This window comes from Engystomops pustulosus, chromosome 6 (genome assembly GCF_040894005.1).
Source record: "Engystomops pustulosus chromosome 6, aEngPut4.maternal, whole genome shotgun sequence".
Classification (NCBI taxonomy): Eukaryota; Metazoa; Chordata; class Amphibia; order Anura; family Leptodactylidae; genus Engystomops; species Engystomops pustulosus.
In genome coordinates, this window is record NC_092416.1 from 187,936,177 (window position 1) to 187,947,169 (window position 10,993).

The window sequence follows — 10,993 nt, forward strand, 5'->3', positions numbered from 1 at the left end:
ACCTGGAAGCAGCAGCTGGAGGCAGAGTACACGTGTCCAGAGTGCATGAAGAGGTACAGGAGAAAACCTTCCCTCAAGAGTAATCGCAAAATTCGAAACATTGCTGACCTCTTCCGCCAAACTCCCAAGGATTCGGATGACACCAGGCTCCGCTGCAGCTACTGCATCCACCGCTACGTCCCGGCTGTCAAGTCCTGTTTACACTGTGAAGCTTCTCTGTGTGACGACCATCTAACAACCCACAGCAGATCTCCAGAGCACATCATGGTGGAGCCCACGTCAAGCCTCTTCGACAAAAAGTGTCCTCTCCATAAGAAGGTCCTGGAGTATTACTGTGTGGAGGACTCTATCAGCATCTGTGCCGTCTGTAGGATCAACCGAAAACACAAAGGTCACCAAGTGGTGACTGTGAAGGAGGCCTCAAAGAGGAAGCAGAGAAGTCTCAAAAACATCCAGAAGAAACTGGTCAAAAAGCGAGACATGACAGAGAGAAGACTTCAGAGCCTCCTGAAAGAAAAGGAAAGAGTAGTCAACAAAGCCGCCGGAGAAACCGAGAGAGTCACCACCCTCTTCAGAGACATCCGAGGCCACCTGGAAGACCTGGAAAAGAGGGTCCTCAGTGTGATCTCCAACTGGGTGGAGAAGGCGTCACTCCCACTCTCAGATCTGATCTCAGAAGTAAAGACAAGGAGAGACAAGGTCTCGGAGAACATAGGCCGCATTGAGGAGCTGTGCAGCATGGACGACCCTATGAAGGTCCTACAAGAAGACGGGTCAATGGAACATGGATACCCTGATGGAGATGAGGAGAAGGGGAACGATGGAGAGAGGTGCAAGGATATGGAAGAGCTGGACGAGGTCCTCATCTCACTGGAGATACACAAGGACTTGGCAGACATAATGAAGGCGGTGAGGAGGAGGCTACATGACTGAGCACAGGGGTTAGAGCATGTCCCCCTCACAACACCTTCCCCCTTGCTGTCCAAGATGGCCGCTTTTCTTGGTCTGCCAAAAGCACAGTAGACCCCGGGGAGGCTCCGCCTCGGCTTTCCCTCACTGCTCCTGGATATGGATGAAGGAACCTCCACCACAGCCAATGGGACGTAACCAGCATCTCCAGGGCAAACCTAAGGGGTAACAGGGCAGGTACAGAAGAACTGATGACCCAGACCTACACAGCCTCATCAAGATGTGACATGCTGTATCTAAGCCCATGGTGTGATAGCAAGATGCTGAATGATCAAATGTGGTACAGCTCAGCTATAGTATCTCAGCCTCTCATGTGATACCAACAGCTGAGTAAGTGTATCTAAGCTCCTCATGTATCGTGATACTGCCAGCTGAATAAGTGTATCTAAACCCTCATGTATGATGCTGCCAGCTGAATAAGTGTATCTAAACCCTCATGTATGATGCTGCCAGCTGAATAAGTGTATCTAAACCCTCATGTATGATGCTGCCAGCTGAATAAGTGTATCTAAACCCTCATGTATGATGCTGCCAGCTGAGTAACTGTATCTAAGCCTCTCATGTATAATATTGACAGCTGAGTAACTGTATCTAAGCTTATAATAAATGATAATGTCAGTTGAATTTGAAACAATTATACCTGCAACAAAGGTGAATAAAATGTAAAATGTTATTGAGCTGATGTATCTAAGCTCAAATGATATGATACTGGTGTCTAGGCCACTGTATCTAAACAATCACCTGTGATACTGTCTGTACAGCTGTGTATCTAATCCTCTCCGGTGTGATACTATCTGCTGAGCTGTGTATCTAATCCTCCCCTGTGTGATACTGCCTGCTGAGCTGTGTATCTAATCCCATTATGTGTAGTGCTGTCTGCTGAGCTGTGTATCTAATCTTATCCTGTGCTATACAGTCTGCTGAGCTGTGTATCTAAAGCCTATCCTGTGTGATACTGTCTGCTGAGCTGTGTATCTAATCCTATCCTGTGTGATACTCCCTGCTGAGCTGTGTATCTAATCCTGTCCTGTGTGATACTGACTGCTGAGCTGTGTATCTAATCCTATCCTGTGTGATACTGTCTGCTGAGCTGTGTATCTAATTCTCTCCTGTGTGATACTGTCTCCTGAGCTGTGTATCTAAAGCCTATCCTGTGTGATACTGCCTGCTGAGCTGTGTATCTAATCTTATCCTGTGTGATACAGTCTGCTGAGCTGTGTATCTAATCCTATCCTGTGTGACACTGTCTGCCGAGCTGTGTATCTAATTCTCTCCTGTGGGATACAGCCTGCTGAGCTGTGTATCTAATCCTCTCCTGTGTGATACTGTCTTCTGAGCTATGTATCTAATCCTCTCCTATGTAATACTGCCTGCTGAGCTGTGTATCTAATCCCATCATGTGTGATACTGCCTGCTGAGCTGTGTATCTAATCCCATTATGTGTAATGCTGTCTGCTGAGCTGTGTATCTAATCCTCTCCTGTGTGATACTGTCCACTGAGCTGTGTATCTAATCCTCCCCTGTGTGATACTGTCCACTGAGCTGTGTATCTAATCCTCCCCTGTGTGATACTGTCCGCTGAGCTGTGTATCTAATCCTTCCCTGTGTGATACTGTCCGCTGAGCTGTGTATCTAAGCTTATTGTGTGTTACTGGCGTCCGACCCTCTTGATATCTGTACTTATTCAAGGGGTATTGTGGGAATATGAACATCTGATATAAAATCCCATGATGCACCTACAACAAACCTCAATGTCATTAATCACAGAATGGAGCGTAGATAGTTTGCTTTTATGATTCACAAAACGTTATGGGCTTTCTAAAGTAGGCGGAGTTATCTCCAAGGTGTCCACTACTGGAAACTACAAGTCCCATGATCCCACAGTTCTCAGTTTGAGCCCCTCCTTCTTATGATCTGCTTCCAGTGATGACATAACAGAAAGTCACATGACTGAGTAAAGGTTAAATAACAATAATTACACATGAGCTTATATTGTACTGACCTATTTGGATGTGAATGATGCTTATTTCTGGAATACCCCTTTAATGATCGGATTATCTTGTTCTTTGATTAATAAGTGTCATCTCCAGGGGTGTAAATGGTTAAAGCTACAAACCCGTCTGCAGTGTATTAGGAAGCACCGGGTGGTGTGAAGGTTCTGGTTCTGTGGGTCCTGGTCAGTCAGTTGTCTCCTAGAGACTGACCCCAAATGTGAATAAATCTGATGCAACCTCTTGGTGGAGACCTGACCAGAGGAGAGTCCATCCACGTGAGGGCCACCAATCGCAGGCCCCCGCTTCTACTCATTACCTCCAGCAATGGCGTCAGCTCCAGCTGCCCGACCCGGTCCACGGAAGTGGTGACCCTGAGATGTGGACACAACTTCTGCCACCGGGGCATCAACCAAGTCCTGAACCCACAGGAGAAGTGTGACCTCAGCTCCTGCCCTGAGTGTGAGGAAGAACGTGAGGAACCTCGGGATAAGAGTCTGCGATCTACACCGGACCAGGGGGAGGAGCCGGTAGTTACTTGTTCTTATTGTATTCATTCCTCTCTGAGCTTCTGTATGTGAAGACCACCTAGGAGAACATGTCCTATCTGAGCCCACCACCATCCGAGAGGACATAAGAAGATCCTGGAATATTACTGCAACAAGTACTGCCTGGCCAAGTCACCGACTACAGTAGTGATTGGGCTGGCTTGGTCGCGAACAACCTAAGTGCCAGCTCTTTTCAATGAATGTTGGGAGCCGGCTCCCTCCTGAGATCCCTTTATATCACATCCTACTAAAGAGGATTGGGCCAGGCAGGAGAACTTGACATCTGACGTCTATTGGGGTTTCTCCTCCGACTCCACCTGATCGTTCTCTCTCTATCACCCTGCACTGGTCAGCTCCAAGCAGGGAGCCGGCTCTCTCTATTATATCTAATAAGGAGCCGTTCAGTAGACAGAAGAGCCGGCTCTTTTCATTGAGCCTAAGGATCCAGCTCCTTAAAAAGACTCGGAATGTCCATCCTTAAACGAGGCCATCACCAAGAGGAAGGAGAAACTGCAAGATATCCTAGAAAGGTTGGATGGAAAGAGGGAGAAAACAGAGGTGGAGATCCAGATTTTACCGAAACAGAAGAACAAAATCCCTGAAAGTCAAACAAAAACTGTCACTGCTCTCTTCACCGAAAATTAGGAGACAGCTAGAAGACCTTCAGAAGAAAGTCCTTGATGAGATCTCCAGACACAGAGATCAGGCGTTGGCTTCAGTATCTGACCTGATCTAGAAGGATGATGAGATGTCCATGGAGATCCATCATGTTGAACAATCCAACAATTTCTGATCCAGAGTAGACGAACCAACCGACCTGCAGCTATAGGAATCTCAATATCAAACGTCCTCATTGTTCTGACCGTGTCTGGTGGCTTGGACAATATTATGACAAAGACCACATAGTGGAACCTTCAGAGATACAAACACCTCTGCCAATAACGTGGTCATCAGAGAGGACCTCAAATCTGCCATGTGGTCAATGCCACAAAGAAGCTCCCGTGGGATTCCACCAATATCAAGTTCTCAGCATCCAGGGCATTGATTCAAGACAACACAACAGGGAGGTGGATGCCAGTGAGGAGGAATACAGGACGGTGGGAAAGACTTACCCAACTACGGAAACACAAGGCTCCCTCTGGGATTGGCAACAATGAGAAGTCTTGGTGCTTCTTCTGGTGGCACGAGAACTACTCAGTGTGACATAAGTAAGGACGTTTGGGTAGTCCCCGATGTGTGATCACTATAGGACAGTGGTGGCGAACCTATGGCACTGGTGCCAGAGATGGCACTCGGAGGCCTCTCTGTGGGCACACGGGCTGTCTCCCAGGCACAGAGTTTGCCAGGCATGGCATCTTCCTGCAGTCTCAGGCAGTCCAAGTAGTGCCCTGCTATTTTAAATTGACCCATCCTGTGCTGATTGGTCCTGTCCAAAGAGTGAAAAGGTGTGTACAGGGTCGGATTGGAGCTCCAAAATTCTGGTAGCAAAATTGCTGCCTAAATTGCCGTGTTGGCACTTTGGGAAAAGCTATGTTTTTTGGGTTTCATTTTGGGCACTCGATCTCTAAAAGGTTCTCCATCACTGCTATAGGATACATGTGGATTATGACTCGGGACGGCTGTCCTTCTGGCACCTACACCACCGCACGGCACTGTGGGTAAATGACAACAAGCAGCCAAAAAATCTAAAATTGTGAAGCCTGGTTTACACGGGACAGCCTTGTACAAAGATTCGACATGGTCCTCCTCAGGATACTCGACGCATGCAGAAATTAAAGTCTGTGGAAGCCAAGAGGGGCCCGGGCACCGTCAGCCCAAAGCCTCCGGCACTGTTACACTTTTACGCGGTCCCCCATCCCTTGACGTAACACGCAGCCTATTTAGGACTCTCTACCGCCAGTAATCGGGTGTTAGATCTCCTTTAATGCAAATCGGTCTCATTGATGTGCCGCTGCCCCCCGAAACAGGATCCCTTCGATTAGCTGTTAATCTTTTTTTTTTTTTTTTTTAAAGGGACTTTTACATATATATGCAAGTGAGCCTCAGGGGCTCCTGTGCACATCATAGAAGCCCCTTCTGTCGCTGTTGGCAGGTGAGGGAGGAGGTGGACATAAGCGCCGAAGGAAAGTGTGAATAATTAGCCACAATGGGCTTGGCTTCTGTGATGTGCACGGGAGCCCCTGAGGCTCATTTGTGTATATTTAAAAGTCTTTTTTCATGAAAAATAAGTCATTAGCAGCTAAATTAAAAATGGCTCCTGTTTTAGGGAGAAACTGCCAGTGTGTAAGTTTACTTTGGATAAAACCACTAAATCCACGTGGCCCTATCGGTGCTGAGTGGAGCAGACGCGCTTGACAATCTCCATCAGCTAAATAGAAATGAAACGAGCAGAACCAGACCTTGGACCCTACCCCGTTCTCGTGATCTGTGGGGGTCTCATCACTGACCCCCACTGATCTGCAAGTTAGGTTGAGGTGGGAAAACTCCTTTAAAGTCCTGGGCCTTGGAGGGTACATCCACCTTTCACTAGTCCTGCGTGTGACACTGCTCCCGGTCTGCACTGCCGGGTAGTTTCTCCATTGTGGGTCTAGAACTCTCTGCTGTGACTCACTCCCCCTACACTCTCCATAGACACCTGTGTAATCTAATAACTCAATAATCTTCCATTTTGCAGATTCCGCAGCGCTGCACAGAGCTTGTCACATCAGTCCCTGTCCCCATGGAGCTAACAATCTAATCACCTACCAGTATGTCATGGAGTGTGGGAGGAAACCGGAGGACCCAGAGGAAATGCACACAAACACGGAGAGAACATACAAACTCTTTGCAGATGTTGCTCTGGATAATAATCGGAGCCCATTGCTTCTGTATCCACTGACTGGGCTCCTTCCTTCCTCTTACTACCGGACAGATGTACATAGAAGTCTATGAGGAGGTGAGGAGCCGCGAGGTGTACCGGCACCGGCCCGGAGATGGCTGCAGATTACAGAGGAGAATAGGGATGGGGGGGTGGGGGGTAGTCACTAATTCATCTTGGGTCTATAAATGTAGAGGTCTCCTATGACCCAGGCCTCAGGGTCTCCACTACTACTCCAGACCGACCTGGCGCTTATCTACGAGCGTTCCCTCTGACTCGAGGGACACAGTACTACTACCCCTATCCTGTATATAGACACAGTACTACTACTCCTATCCTGTATATATGGGCACAATACTACTACCCCTATCCTGTATATAGACACAATACTACTACCCCTATCCTGTATATTTGGACACAATACTACTACCCCTATCCTGTATATAGACACAGTACTACTACTCCTATCCTGTATATTTGGACACAATACTACTACCCCTATCCTGTATATAGACACAGTACTACTACTCCTACCTTGTTTATTTGGACACAATACTACTACCCCTATCCTGTATATTTGTACACAATACTACTACCCCTATCCTGTATATTTGTACACAATACTACTACCCCTATCCTGTATATTTGTACACAATACTACAACCCCTATCCTGTATATACGGCACATTACTAGTAATGATAACTCATGGTTGATGGATAGAAAGTGAAGATTTTCCTTCTTGTACAGATCTGTAACATGAAAGTGACGGCTTTCAATAAATATATTTTGGAGTAAACTTAAAGGGAACCTGTCATGTGGATTTGGGACACTAAACCACCCCGGGTCCTTATGGACTAGTGGTTTAGTAATCCAAATCACTCTGCATGATCACTGCTCGTAAACGCATTACAAAAAAAAATGTGAATACTGCTAGTGAATCCGGAGTAGTACATCCTGGCTTCCCTGCACAAGCATAGTAGATACACAGTGTGCATTATGAAGCCGGAGTAGTACAGCCTGGCTTCACTACATAAGCACTGTAGGTACACAGCATGCTCTATGAAGCCGGAGTAGTACAGCCTGGCTTCACTACATAAGCACTGTAGGTACACAGCATGCTCTATGAAGCCGGAGTAGTACAGCCTGGCTTCCCTGCACAAGCATAGTAGGTACACAGCATGCGCTATGAAGCCGGAGTAGTACAGCCTGGCTTCACTACATAAGCACTGTAGGTACACAGCATGCTCTATGAAGCCGGAGTAGTACAGCCTGGCTTCCCTGCACAAGCATATTAGGTACACAGCATGCACTATGAAGCCAGAGTAGTACAGCCTGGCTTCACTACATATACACTGTACGTACACAGCATGCGCCTTGAAGCCGGAGTAGTACAGCCTGGATTCACTATACTAGCACTGTGCGTACACAGCATGCGCTATGACGCCGGAGTAGTACAGCCTGGATTCACATTTGCACTGTAGGTACACAGCCTGTGCTATGAAACTGGGGTAGTACAGCCTGGATTCACTACATAAGCACTGTAGGTACACAGCATGCGCTATGACGCTGGAGTAGTACACCCTGGTATTACTGCACAAGCACTGTAGGTACACAGCATGCGCTATGAAGCTGGAGTAGTACAGCCTGGCTTCACTACATAAGCAATGTAGGTACACAGCATGCGCTATGACGCCGGAGTAGTACAGCCTAGATTCACATTTGCACTGTAGGTACACAGCCTGTGCTATGAAACCGGGGTAGTACAGCCTGGATTCACTACGTTTTAACTGTAGGTACACAGCATGCGCTATGAAGCCGGAGAAGCACAGCCTGGCTTCACTACATAAGCAATGTAGGTACACAGCATGCGCTATGAAGCTGGAGTAGTACAGCCTGGCTTCACTACATAAGCAATGTAGGTACACAGCATGCGCTATGACGCCGGAGTAGTACACCTTGGTATTACTGCACAAGCGCTGTAGGTACAAAGCATGTGCTATGACGCCGGAGTAGTACAGCCTGGCTTCACTACATAAGCACTGTAGGTACACAGCATGCGCTATGAAGCTGGAGTAATACAGCCTGGCTTCACTACATAAGCACTGTAGGTACACAGCATGCGCTATGACGCTGGAGTAGTACACCCTGGTATTACTGCACAAGCACTGTAGGTACACAGCATGCGCTATGAAGCCGGAGTAGTGCAGCCTGGCTTCACTACATAAGCACTGTAGGTACACAGCATGCGCTATTACGCCGGAGTAGTACACCCTGTTATTACTGCACAAGCGCTGTAGGTACAAAGCATGCGCTATGAAGCCAGGGTAGTACAGCCTGGCTTCACTACATAAGCACTGTAGGTACACAGCATGCGCTATGAAGCCGGAGCAGTACACCCTGGTAGCACTACATAAGCACTGTAGGTACACAGCATGCGCTATGAAGCCAGCGCAGTACACCCTAGTAGTACTACATAAGCACTGTAGGTCACAGCATGCGCTATGAAGCCGCCGCAGTACAGATATAGATTGTGAGCCCTCACCATGTGTCTCCACCCCCCCATATAGATTGTAATCCCTCACCACGTGTCTCCATCCCCCCAATATAGATTATTTGAGTCAAACTTTTCCCGATGCTCGAGTGCTCGTTTCGAGTAACGAGCCCCATTGAAGTCAATGGGAGACTCGAGCATTTTTCAAGGGGACCAAGGCTCTGCACAGGGAAGCTTGGCCAAACACCTGGGAACCTCAGAAAAGGATGGAAACACCACGGAAATGGACAGGAAACAGCAGGGGCAGCATGCATGGATGCCTCTGAAGCTGCTTAATCGCACCATTATGCCAAAACTATGGGCAACAGCATGGCCATGACAGAGTGACAGAATGAAGCTAGATAGCATCTAAAACATGCAATAATTGACCCTGACACTATAGGGGACGGCATGCAGAGGCAGCGGCAGCAGCGGCAGGCTAGAGAGTGGCATGGCGACATACCCTAAATGGACTCAGGCTTCAAACCAATTAAAAAAATTCCTTTTGGCGAGGATAACGTGTAGCACTGTATGTATCAGTATTTTGCATGGTTAAGGCGGCAGAGAGGAACCAAAAGAGGTGAGCAAGAAGCGCTGAAATGATTTCCTATGTGAACAAAAGGTTGACGGTATATTTAGTCGATAACACAGCATGGTGGCGACATAGTGACCAAGTTCCATAACGTATCTGGTGAAACACCCGAAAAATGAGCCTGACACAGCTCGTTTGCTAAGGGCATGTGGACATGTGGAGACAGCTATGGAGACGACGTGTGGAGGCAGCTATGGAGACGACGTGTGGAGGCAGCTGTGGAGACGACGTGTGGAGGCAGCTGTGGAGACGACGTGTGGAGGCAGCTGTGGAGACGACGTGTGGAGGCAGCTGTGGAGACGACGTGTGGAGGCTGCTATGGAGACGACGTGTGGAGGCTGCTATGGAGACGACGTGTGGAGGCTGCTATGGAGACGACGTGTGGAGGCTGCTATGGAGACGACGTGTGGAGGCTGCTATGGAGACGACGTGTGGAGGCTGCTATGGAGACGACGTGTGGAGGCAGCTATGGAGACGACGTGTGGAGGCAGCTATGGAGACGACGTGTGGAGGCAGCTATGGAGACGACGTGTGGAGGCAGCTATGGAGACGACGTGTGGAGGCAGCTATGGAGACGACGTGTGGAGGCAGCTATGGAGACGACGTGTGGAGGCAGCTATGGAGACGACGTGTGGAGGCTGCAATAGAGACAATTAAATTTGGATAGTGCCTGTATGTGGCAGTCCAAAGTTTTCAAAACAGAGGACCGGGGAGGTGGCCCTCCAGAAAAATTAAATGGATAGAGTACCTCTATGTGGCACTCCCAAAACATTTGCAATACTGAGGACCGTGAATGTGGCCCTCCATAAAAATGTAATACATAGAGTTCTATAGCTAGAGCCAGTTGGCCCTGGCAAAAATAGCCAGTTGCCTCTGATTTAGTGTACAAAGAGGAGGAGAAGGAGAAAAATGAGGAGGAGGAGTGTATACCTTATTCAGGTTGAGCTTCCTTCACCTGGTGGAGAATGAAAATCTGGTGAAATCCAGGCTTTATTCATCTTGATAAGCGCCAGCCTGTCAGCGCTGTCAGTCGACAGGCGTGTACGCTTATCGGTGATGATGCCACCAGCTGCACTGAAAACCCGCTCGGACAACACGCTAGCGGCAGGGCAGGCAAGAACCTCCAAGGCGTACAGCGCCAGTTCGTGCCACATGTCCAGCTTTGAAACCCAGTAGTTGTAGGGAGCTGTGTGATCATTTAGGACGATGGTATGGTCAGCTACGTACTCCCTCACCATCTTTCTGTAAAGATCAGCCCTACTCTGCCGAGACTGGGGACAGGTGACAGTGTCTTGCTGGGGTGACATAAAGCTGGCAAAGGACTTGTAAAGCGTACCCTTGCCAGTGCTGGACAAGCTGCCTGCACGCCTACTCTCCCTCGCTACTTGTCCGGCAGAACTACGCACTCTGCCGCTAGCGCTGTCAGAAGGGAAATAGTGTTTCAGCTTGTGCACCAGGGCCTGCTGGTATTCATGCATTCTCACACTCCTTTCCTCTCCAGGGAT